The sequence below is a fragment of the Ascaphus truei genome, chromosome 1, assembly GCF_040206685.1.
Source record: "Ascaphus truei isolate aAscTru1 chromosome 1, aAscTru1.hap1, whole genome shotgun sequence".
Classification (NCBI taxonomy): Eukaryota; Metazoa; Chordata; class Amphibia; order Anura; family Ascaphidae; genus Ascaphus; species Ascaphus truei.
The window spans coordinates 169574295-169587294 of record NC_134483.1 but is presented as its reverse complement, the minus strand read 5'-3'; positions in this window follow the sequence as shown (position 1 = coordinate 169587294).

Genomic DNA, 13000 nt, shown 5'->3' with positions numbered 1-13000 from the left:
TTGTGGGGAAGAGCGGTGGGGGAAAGAGATAGAGAGTAGGGGTGAGTGAGGTAGGAGGGAAGAGATATAAAGTTGGGGGGAAGAGAGAGAAAGGTGTGGGAAGGAAGATAGATAGGTGGAGGGGGAAACAGGTGGCAGGAGAGAGAAGTTGCCTTTGAGTATCTCTTCACCCTATATAGAATAATTAGAAGAGTGCTTTGGCAGTTTTTTGTCTGTATTTGTCTCTGAGTATATAGATTAGTGCCCTTAGTGTTAAAAAAAAAACACAGAATAAGTCTGTTCAGGACATAACCCAATTAGAAAAGGTGATACAGTGTGCTCATTTGCATGTAATTTCCCAGAATCTCTTGCTACAGTGGAAGCACTATACTGTATGCTAGGAGATAATGGTGAAAAGCAGGGTGGCAGACCTGCTCAATGTGCTCACAAGTGATATTTTCATTTGTCCAATTAGAAACAAATAGGTTATAAGATACTCAAATCCCCTTGTGGGGGTGGTGCATGTCAATACGTAGGTAATCCAAGAAAACTATAGATGTGGCACTCGTGTGGTCTTGTGGAAAAAAAAGTACAACATGTATTTAGTGGTGATTGACATTTCCGTCCACTTGCGGGTTTTTCTCACGATACATTACTAGGAGAAATTATGCTATAAATACCCTCTTAGGGTGCCTTAAATTGAAAAAGTCAAAAAAGGCGCAATGATGTCAGTGTTGTAAAAATATTCTTCTTGAATTGTTTGAAGTAGCTGTTTCAGCACAGGACCACTGTTCTGTGCACCGTGGCAAATATTCCACATTATGTGAGTGCATCGCTCTGAAAACAATACATAGGTAATACATATAAAGTACCGTAACAGATAAGGACAAAGACACCTACAGTATTTAGTGATATACACTTCTGCACATCACTAAATTGGTTAACGTTCTCTTTTTATATTATCTTTAATCTCAATGTATCAAGTTACTATGCTTTAATTTTGATGCCAGATTGTGATTTTAGGAGTGCCAGTTCATTAGGAGGATTTAGGGACAAGTAACATGAAGCCCATACTATGAGATGTATCAAATTGTGCAACTCTAAACATCAATTTATCTTCTTTTTCTCTTCATCAAGAATTCTGCCAAAATATTTGCGCTGGCAGAAACCTTTGTGGTAAGTAATTAGCTCCCATTGTAAAAAAAAAAAAAAAAACTTGATTAACAAGCTCATTTTACACAGGATGTAACAGCAGAAAAATAGTGCAGTGCATCTAAACAAACTTCTCTGTAAATTATTAAATACTGTAGACCCCAGTGCGTACACTGGAAACACGTTCAAAGCTAAATAAAGACAGATTCATTCTGTTATTAGAGCTATTGTAAAACACACATCACTAGAACATAAGAAGAGGTAGAAGATCGTGTATTTTTTGCCCAATTGCAAAACTAGAACATTTTATAACTCCCAATGCTCAGATGAGCTTATTTAAACATTGCAACAGTGCAATTCATCTTTTGACTACAAAATATAAGTGAGCTTGTGTAATGGTTTCTTTGCAATAACACATACTTTTGGCCACAGATTGAAGGCCAGAGGTGAATTGTGCTATGGCCATACAGATATGCTTAAAAAAATATTACATATTTGTTACTTAAGAAAAAAAAATTCCCCTAGATATGAAATGCATACCAAAATCTTGTATACCTGAAATACACATCTGTATGCTACTGGTTACAATTGTTATACCATTAAAAAAAAGGCCTTCATTTTGAGAGTAGATAGAATGGCTAGTAACCTCACTGAAAGGGATTTAGAATTAAACTAAATGGGTGTTAGATTTTTGGAACAGGGTTACAGTGAATGGAATGTCTCTAATAGCGTAAATAAAGCAGTAATAAAGAAGCCCACTGTATCATGAAGCTCTAACAACCACCTTGCTTCCTGGTACTATGTTTTCACTTCTGCACATACACTGGCGACACACTTTATTCGAGCTCGGCTAGTCCCACGAATTCGGGTATACCCGGGTGTATTGAGGTTTGTGACTGTTTTCTGCCCGAGTGCATTGAGGTATTTTTCAGGCAGGGATTGAAGCATTTTATTCCCGCTGGCTGCAATACTGCACAGTATATATATATATATACTGCATTACAATTCATGAATTTATGCCATCTGGTAGACACGCGAAGCATTGCAGCCTATTAAATCTTAATCATTATCATTTAACAGATCAGCCGCCCGTCAGCCAGGCATGAACCCAGGCTGGGAAGGCAAACGCAACGGGGCTTGTCAGAGGTGAGGAGCGGAGCATTCCAGGTATCTGCCAGGTACATACTGGGTATTTGCTCGAATAAAGTGTGTCGGTGCAGTACTGAACCAACAGTAGCCATATTGGTTACTGGCACACTGCCTATAAAAAGCCAGACTTCCTCCAGGAATTTGCCAAAGAATGATTTCATGTTTGTTCCTTTGAGTTTGAATCAAGTCTGTGACCCCCGACTCTGCACCTTTGCTGTAAGCCTTGACTTCAGCCTGTGACCCCGACTATGCACCTTTGCCACCTGCCTTGATCACAACCTGTGACCCTGATTTCGCTATACTAAATTTAAGACTGTCTCATGGTTCAGGTCAGTGATTTGATATCCTACCTCAGCCCTGCAGGTCTAGTTCCTGTCATCAAATGAGCAGCATTTCAGTGTGGGGACAGGCCTTGTGGAAGTGCGATGTCTTTTGGCAATGGATGTCTGCGCAGAAGATGACTCAATGGGGCTTTAAGGACATTGATTCATGGCTATCACTCACGATGTCACAGCGTCCTTCATCTTTTCAGAGCATTATCGGTGGTCTACTACATACACAGCGGGCACTTGACTATCCTGGTCCTACATTGAGGGAAATTGTAAGTGGGGTGTCATTTTAAGTATGCATGTTCCAGATGTCGAGGGAATCACCATGCTCAGAGATGTTAGATAAAAGGGAAAAGTTGGGGAGTATTATGTGCAACTAAGGATGCTTTGAAGAAGGGCAATGACACCAGTGAATGCTGATGCAATGGAGGAGTGGCTCATCAGGCAAAGACATTGCAACTTGACTTCCGGGAGGGGTTCTGGACCCCGTTCACAGTCAGGTCAAAGAGGCAGGAATTAATATCAGAAACAGAACATTGGGAGGTGGTTCGCAGCAAATTAGAGATAGAAGTGGGTCTAGATAGAGATAGATAGAGATAGATGGCAGGTCCATTCATGACTCCTCCATTTGCCGACCTAAAGGTGTCACCATTGAAGGAGTCGGGTGCTTTTTGTCTTATACACTATCTATCATAACCAGAAGGGGCATTTGTTAATTCCAATATCAACAAGGATATATGCAGGGTGACATACGCTTCATTTTATGGGGCAATGGAACTGATGAGAAGGTGTGGTTTGTGCTCATTTCTTGCCAAGATGGACATTGAATCAGCCTTTCAGTTGCTACCGGTCCATCCTGACTGTTTTCTCTTACTAGGGTGCTAGTTTTTGGGGGAATTTTTCATTTACTGTTATCATGCAATGGGTAGTTCAATTTTGTCTCTTGAGGTGGGGGTCATGGAGCTGTGGGGGGAGACTCTGCACAACAAAGGGTTTTATTTAGATCTGATAACATGAGGGTGGTGGAGGTAATGGGTGAACATCCAGCTCTTCCTCTGCGGTGCAGTTGTTGAGAAGATTCGTGCTCCTCTGCTTAATAGAGAACAATTGTTTTAGAGCAAAGCATGCTCCAGGGCTGGAGAAAAACATAGTGAATGTACTCTCTCGTTCTAAGGTGGAGATGATGCCACAGGCAGACGTACTGCACCGACACACTTTATTCGAGCAAATACCCAGTATGTACCTGGCAGATACCTGGAATGCGCCGCTCCTCACCTCTGACAAGCCCCGTTGCGTTTGCCTTCCCAGCCTGGATTCATGCCTGGCTGAGGGGCGGCTGATCTGTTAAATGATAATGATTAGGATTTAATAGGCTGCAATGCTTCGCGTGTCTACCAGATGGCATAAATTCATGAATTGTAATGCAGTATATATATATATACTGTGCAGTATTGCAGCCAGCGGGAATAAAATGCTTCAATCCCTGTCTGGAAAATAACCCAATGCACTCGGTCAGAAAACAGTCACAAACCTCAATACACCCGGGTACACCCGAATTCGTGGGACTAGCCGAGCTCGAATAAAGTGTGTCACCAGTGTATAGGGGCAAGTGTGCACAATTGGTATATAGAGCCTGGATTTGGAAGAGTTAGGCTAAGGCCCCGCTCCCAGAGTCAGCGCACCTGCGCTGCTGACAGGCGGTGCGCTGAGATACACAGACCGCGATCTGCGGTCTGTAGGGAGCGGGAGCCGGAGCGGGAGGTGGGCGGGAGGTGGGAGGTTTGATCGGGAGGTGGGCGGGAGGTGGGCGGTTTGATCGGGAGGTGGGCGGGAGGTGGGCGGTTTGACAGGGAGGGGGGGCGTGGCTTGAGCGGAGGGACCCGCTACTCTCCCCCCCCTCCCTCCACTGACTCGGGCTGGAGCTGGCACTCATTCTGGCACGCAGGCACTCATTCATACACGCGCACACACACACACAGGCAGGCACTCACGCACTCATACACACACACACGCGCGCACACACAGGCAGGCACTCACGCACTCATACACACACACACACACACACAGACAGAGGCAGGCACTCGGGCACACACACACACAGACAGGCACTCACGCACTCAGACACATACACACACAGACAGGCACGCACTCAGACACACACACACACAGAGAAAGGCACTCACCTGCTTTCACTCCACACTCCTCCCCGCTCCCCGAAGCCTCTCCTCCTCCCGAAGCCTCCCCTCCCCATTGGCTCACAGCCACACACGTCACGCGTCAACGCTAGGAAACACCATTCTCTGGTGTCTCCAGCGGCTGACGCGCTACAGCGTGTAGTCAGCTGTGCAGCCAGTGGGGACCGGGACCGGCTCGCGAGGATTCCCCTGCTGGTGGGGAACTCGCGACCCGCCGCCCGCGCCAACGAGCGCAGCGGGACCGAGGCCTAATGGAGGTGATAAGGAGGTCATTGACATCATCAACTTGGATATTGTACGTTGGAGGGAGTGGAGAGAATTTTTTCAAGATGTTGTGGCCCCAACAGTGTATGAGGAGCAAGGTGGGGGCACAGTGGCATATCTAAGGGGGCTATCAGAGCAAACAATGTCTGCCGGCTCCATGGAAAGGAAGTTGGCGGGTATATTCTTTTTCTGTAAATTGTACAAGTTAAGGGATGTAACAAATAATTTTTTAGTGAAGCGAATGCTGCTGGGTTTGAATAGAATAAACGCTTCTGAGGACAGAAGGTGGCCAGTGTCACTGAGCCTACTAATATGTCTATGCGAGGAACTGCCTGCAGTATGTTTTTAAAGTTTTGAGGTCATTCCCTGGAAGAGTCTGGGTAGGTGGGGAAGCCTACATTTATTGGGCAAAAAAGAGGGAAGCTCGTAGTCCACACAGAAAGCAGTTGGGGATATCAGGGTTGCTGGCTGAGGTATCATGCTTGGTCCTTTAAGGTATGCGATGATGTGATGGTGAAGACATAACCAGGCTCATTAATAAAGGTTAAGACCGTTTGGTTACCTCTGATCCATGTTTTGGGTTTCAGGAGTGTCAGCTCTTGGACCCAACTGTTGTAAAAGCATTACCTGTAATCATGTGACAATAACTAATGTTTGTGTTTTTACCTTTCCAGGGATGACAGCAAGCAGGGATTGCTGTGGTGTGAGTTTCAGGGCTTTGGGGGGGGAAGGGGGCGGGGGATGTGGAGAAAGTGTTGTCAGATTGTGTCTATGTAGTCATGGCCCAGAGCTGCTGGTTCCCCTAAAAATGTTCCCAGGAATCAGGTCGGATGCCTAGATACATTTAGACACATTGTCTCGGTAATATCTCCCCTTGAAAACGCTTGCGTGACTCACCACTAGGGGTCCCTGCTGCAGATCAGAAAGGTAAATGGGGCATAGGGATGTGAGGTGTCCCTGAAACAGTCAAGGGGTCCATGGGTTAATGGGGATACCCAATAAATGACAAGTCACCCAGAACCGGTATCTTGGTTCTGGGGGTACTCCAATCATCTACAAGGTTGTGAGGGGACTTTTAAAAGTCCAGTCCTAAGTTTATTGTATAGAGTGTGGGGAATATGGCTAGTAAAAAATAATGTGCAGCTTTTTATTCTATTTCCCATAACCAAAAGACATGGGATATTTTTAAAGAGTTTATTTGATGGAACAGTGTGTTTAAAAAATCTGTTTGTGCATAGAAATGAGCTTGGACTTTCAGAACCAATGCTCTGACAGGCCACTGGGCTACCAGGTATTGCCAGGAGGTATTGCAGGACATCTGGAGATGAAAGCCCAAGAGGAGAACAAAGGTGTCAAGACCATTTGCACAGGAGGGAAGGATTCAAGTATCCACATCCTGAGATCAATGGACACCCTTTGCATTTCCATTGATCCCACCAGACTGTCACAGCGGGTGGCATTGAGGGAACCAAGGCCAAAGGTGCCAAATTGCCAATGCCTCTTGGTTCATTCAGATTTACAGGTAACCCTGTTGTGTCTACCAGCTTGTCTCTGATTGGCGGCGAAGAAATTTTTCATGCTTTGGATTGGGCTAAAGTATTTTTTTAATGAAAGTCAGAGGTATTATAACCCCATGCTCACATAAGAGAGTTGGTTTTTCAAGGTGTTCTCCAGTGTTCTCCAGTGTTCTCCAGTGTTCTCCAGAGTCTCTCAAAGTTCTCCAATCCTCTAAGATTCTCAGATTCTAAGTTTCCAGTTGCAAGTCTCCAGCAAGAAAAGGGCTGCTTCAGCGAAAGCTGCCTGGAATATTTTCTGTCCTGTTTTTGCAACTGTTATCAGGGATATGATTTCCTGCATCTAGGAGAGTCTAGGTTGTTACCCCAATTCCTTAGTAAGTGTGTATTTTTGCTGTCGTTTGAGTAACATTGTGTTTGCTTTTTCCTGTGAATAAATGTACAATTTATTTCATTAATTTGTTTTGTTCAATGCATGATCCAGGCTATATTTACTGGTGACAGCGTGTGGGATCATTGAGCTTTATGTTTTAAAATCCCGAGGGTTCTTCTAACATAAAGAGATACTCGTAGATTGTGAGCTCTCAAAACAAGTAGTGACTTACACACATTACACAAAGTAGAAAAAGCACAGGTTCTATCTGTCACTTAGTTTAGTGCCACAAGGTGAAGATGGACAACAGGTCAGGTTGGTACCGGTCATGGAACCTCACCAGAATTGTTGCCCGGTGTGAGAGTTATGGCCTGCCTACTGACGGACTGTCAAAGTCAAAGCTTTCGGAGGTCTTGGAAAATCATGAAGCCAGGATTGCTTCACCTGACGGGGACATACCCTCACCTGCAGTTGCAGTGGTCACTAGTCCATACAGGGTGCAGGAGGTCATTCCAGCCCTGGTAGATGTGGAAGGACAAGGTGAGGGAGCGGGCAACAACATGGATATTGTTGGGGGTCCAGTTATAGGGAGTGCTGACGTGTTAGTCCCTGCGGACTCTCTACGCCCGTAATCGACGCACTTCTTGCCTCATGGGGAAAGGGGGCCTGTCACGGTAGACCAGGTCTTATCAACAAATTAATACCGGGATTCTGGACTGAGCAATACAAGGTGGGTAAAATAAATTGTAATTTATTTCCTTTTAAGACAAACACACAATACTTCACAATTATAGTCAATAAGCACTTACTGGGATGGAGAATCAAAATAAAATGTCAATGGAACAAAACAAAGTCTCTGGGCACCCCTGCACGCATTCAAATGGGTGCGCGATGTGAGCCGTGCGACAGTCCTTGGCTAGGGGCGCAACTTTCCCCTCATATATCTCCGCCAAAAGGAATTATTTCATATAGTCCTTACAGGATTCGTTCGGGAATCCTTAGCTCAAAGAAATTCTGGAAGAAGGGTACAATCCTTGGTTACGATGTAGTTAACCCCTCACACTCCAGAACCGCTGACGCTGTAGCTTGGAAGTATCTTGGTAAAGCTGAGATGAATCTGACTAGGAGGGGCTGCAGGCATTCTTGTAGGGTTAAGGGTCCTATTCCTAATATGCACACGCAATCCTCTTGTGGCAACAACCTTTCACACCTATCGCAGACTTGCCAGTACCTTAAAAAAGGGCAGAAGTTGCTTCCCGTTTGCACAGAGCATGTGCTAACCTCACACCTGAGCTACTTAGCATAATGAGCCCAACCTCTTACCTGGCGACAGCAAGTCTGGGGTTTGGTTATCAAGTGTGAAGTGCCCATGCGTCACACCGGTATCTGGTACTTACAAATATCCCGGCCACCCTGACACCTTGGGTCTCTGAGGCTTTTCAACTCCATACTTCTCTAGACACTGTGGCACCACCTTAGCAGGGTGCCATTTGAAGTGCGGAGATGAAAAATCCCTCAGCTCTTTCATCCATAACATATGGGCATTTTAATGGATTCATTGCCGGTCTGGCAGGAAAGGGTTCCTGTCTGTACATTTTAAAACACCATTACACTACAGTTTATTTATAAATGTATGTTCTGCATATACAACAATTACAAAACGTATGTGTATGTTTCTGGTTTCTTTTTACCTAGCTGCACTCCAAAAATTAGAGTGCTAGCTCTTTCCTAACGCAAGTTATCCGCTTAATTGAAGGGGCTCTGTGATTTGTGGTTGCAGGTTGACCTATAATCGGTCTGGGTTATAAGCCGGCATTCAATGTATCCACCCTGGCTTTTGATCGATAACGCAGACGCGCGCCACCACTTCAGCTTAAGTGGATAACGAGACCGCTGGATACATTTTGACAAGATGCACTTCAGCTAGACCGCAAACCACTTATCCAATTGACTTTGCGGTCTAGAGGTCTACAGCTTAGAAATTGATACTCATCTTTAAAGAAGTTACTTATACACAGGCACGCTTCTTCACTTAGCGCTTGGTTAAGCTCTAGAAGCTCCCCCTTGTGTCACAAATACAGTTAGCACATTTTCATTCATTCATTTAACTGCTGCTAGTTTCAGAGTTGTAAAACAGGGACAATAAAGGTAGTGTAGGGGAAAACATAGGATGATGGTTGCAATATATTTTAACCCCTTTCTGTCCCAACACAGTTTGGGGTTATCCAGCTGGGCACAATACCTTTATTATTGGCCTGGTTAACCTTCTCACCGCCACAGGGTCACCCTTGCAGAAAGGATTCAGTTGCTTAGAATTGCACAAAGGACACCAGAAACACAACCCTACCCTGATAACGGGGAGCAGTCCACCCACCGAGTTGACCACCACAGCTTCAGTAAATTCGTTGATGGCATGGATAAAAATGGTACCTGAAGATATTTGAAACTCAATGTCACCGGTACCCGGTTCCATAACGGGAGTGGGTTTTACGTTTAACTCTGTTATTGTCCGGCGCTGCCCTGGAGACTCTCCAGGCTATCCCCGCCGCGGATGGCAATGACTACAGACACGTAAAAGCCTTGTTACTCACACAATATGCCCTCTCCCCAGAAGCTTACAGAGGCATGTTTAGGACAGAGTAGAAACAACACTGGGAATCTTACATGCGTTTTGCATCCCGCCTAGTATTGCAGGGGACACAGTGGGTGGAAGGATGTGGTGCCACCAAGTACCACACTTTGCTGGACTTATTTTTCAAAGAGCAGTTTATGCAGCAATGTCCACTGGACATAAGGGACATTTGACCGCAAACCAAAGACTTATGTACAGTAGCTACTGCTAACCTAGCGGGTGAATTTGTCACCAGACGGGCACTGATTATTAAGAAAGTGGCTGCCGCAGATGTGGCCACTCAGGCCAAGGGAGCCAAAAGCACATCTAAGTGCAAACCTAAGGCTGCTGCAGATGGAAGTGCACCCACACCTGCAGAGTTTAAGCACACAAGGAGGTGCTACCAGTGCAACAAGACTGGTCACTTAAAACCAGACTGTCCGGACCTTCACAGGGGCAAAGCTCTCAAGCTGCAATGCCAGTTGCCAGCGTGCGCGGGGCACCCACAGAGGAGCAGAGTGCAACAGTCCAACCAGCCCAGCGAGGGACTTTGACGGAAGATTCTACAACTTCAGCCAGTAGAACAGCAGCAGTGACAGGGGGACATCACATTGCACTGGTCAGGTTGCAATACAACAATATCCGGCAAAAGCATTTGCGCGAAGTGACCATCGGGGATCGCCAAGCAGCCTGCTTGCTTGACTTCGTGCCACTGTTACCCTGGTCCAACCTGATATGGTGCGACCAGAGGATCTGCTCCCGGGAACCGGGATGCAGGTGACCATGCCAGAAAGAGGACCGCAGTCCATCCAGGTTGCCTGGGTCTTTCTTGATTGGGGTGCCGGACATGGTATGAGGGGTGGGGGTGTTGCCTGGGTTTGATTCTGAGGTTCTCCTTGGTAAATTACCTGGGTCATGCTAATTGCATTTATACGGCGGAATTGGCTCCTGGCACTGATTACCAGGAGCCAGAGCAAAGGAATTGCACATGAGGATTTTGCTGTCCCCCTGCATTTGGGACCAACAGTTCCAGGTGTCTCCCAGGAGACCAGGACGGTAAGTCGCAACATGGTTCTCACATTCTCCTTTACCTGTTCCCATTCCCTCTGACTTAAACTAAGGGTGGGTGGCCAGAATTAGGGACACAGTTTAGGGAAGCGGTGAGGGCTGATCCCAGTTTGGAGGGCATGAGTCTCTGGGCGTCTGAGTCTGCCTCAGACAGTGGGTCAGACCGGTTCTTATGGCACCACAGGCACTTGTATAGAGAGCAGGGTTCTACCACACCAGATAGGGTCTGGACAGGTAGAAGACAATTAGTGGTACCGAAGGAGTAAAGGCAACAGTTGTTACAGCTAGCCCACTCCATACCACTAGCGGGCCTTCAGGGGGTCAATCAGACGAGAGCCCGGCTGTTGCAGCATTACTGCTGGCCGGGGACATCCAAGGCAGTGGCAGATTTCTGCCAGTCCTGCGATGCCTGCCAGTGAGTAGGTTAGGCGAGTGATCATGTGAAGGCGCCCCTGAACCCACTACCGGTATTAGGGAAACCCTTCCAGAGAGTAGCTATGGACATAGGGGGACCTCTCATGATCCCCAGTTTGTCTGACAAGCGTAACATACTTACGGTGGTGGACTTTGTCACCAGGCACCCTGAGGCTGTAGCGCTCTCCACCATCGACTCTAGGGCAGTAGCAAAGGCATTGATAGTCATATTCACTGGAGTAGGTTTCCCTAGTGAGATTCTGACTGATCAAGGGTCACAATTCATGTCAGAATTGTTACAGTGTCTCTGGGATACATGCGGGTTGAAGCACCAGCCCTCAATCCCTTACCACACCCAGAAAAACAGTCTATGTGAGACGTTCAATGGGACCCTGAAGCAGATGCTTTGAGCTTTAATAAAAGCTGAAAGAAAAGATTGGGGGATTCATTTGCAGCACTTGCTGTTTGCATTACACGAGGTAACACAATAATCTACCAGGTTCTCTCCCTTCGAGCTTCTATATGGTCGCAGGGTCCGGGAACCTCTTGACTTTTTCCATGAGGGATGGGAAGGGGAGACTACCAATACTGATGCATCTGTGCTTCAGTATGTGGTAGATCTCAGGGACTGGTTGCAAATGCTTATGGGGTTGGCACAAGCTAATCTCAGGGAAGCTCAGACCAAGCAGAAGACTTGGTATGATCAGAATGCTCATAGCACAGAATTCATCCCTAGGCAGCAAGTAATTGTTCTGAAGCCCACTCATCAGAACAAACTAATGGCTGCCTGGTCTGGACCGTGTATGGTACTAGAAGGGTGACTGAGTGCAAATATGTTGTGCAACTAGATGGAGAGACCGGTAGAACTAGGACTTAATGCAGTGTTTCCCAACTCCAGTCCTCAGGGAGTCCAAACTGTTCAGGTCTTAAGGATGTCCCTGCACCTGCACAGGTGGCTCCGTCAAAATGACTGAGCCTCTGATTGACCCACGTGTGCTGGAGCAGGGATATCCTTAAGCCCTGACCTGTTGGGGTTCCCTGAGGACTGGAGTTGGGAAACACTGACTTACAGTATCATATTAATATGCTTAAGGAATATTTTCAACAGTGTGTGGCATCAGTGATCGCTATCTGTAGCCCACCAATGGAGGATCCGGCAAGCAATGCTCTGCTTGACCTCCTAGGGCAGGGGTCTCCAAACCTGTCCTCAAGAGCCGCACACAGGCCAGCTTTTATGGATATCCCTGTTTCAGCACAGGTGGCTCAATCAGTGCCTCAGTGCTTGACTGGGCCACTGATTGAGCCACCTGTGCTGAAACACGGATATCCATAAAAGCTGAACTGTGTGCGGCTCTTGAGGACAGGTTTGGAGACCCCTGTCCTAGGGGAATCTAAGCAGGGGGGCACCATAGGGCAGGTTGAGATAGGGTTTCAGAACAGTGCACAGCAGAGGGTACAGACAAAGGCTATGTTAGAGCAGCCAGGCAGGACACATATTACTGTCCATCCAGTGGACACTGGTGATCAGAGACCTCTGCATAAGCATGCCTATCAGGTATCAGCAGAGGTAAAGGGCAGTATAAAGAGGGAAGTGGTGGAGATGCTGGCCTTGGGGTAATTGTTCCGTCCCAGAGCCCTTGGGCTTGTCCGGTAGTCCTGGTACTTGTCAAGAGGAAAGTTTTTTTTGCATGTTCTCACATACGGATGTGAAACTTGGACCCTAAATGCAAAGATAAATCATAATTTTCAGCCAACTCAAAGCATTATGGAAAGATATATGCTGCACATTACCCAAAGAGACGAGAAAAAAAATGTTTTGAGAGCAGACAAAAGTCTGTGACCTAATAACAAAGATGAAATTAAAATGTCAATTGGCTGGAGATATCGCAAGAAGAAATGAATATCATTGGACAAATATGGTTCTTGATTGGATTGCAAAGGGAAATGAAAAG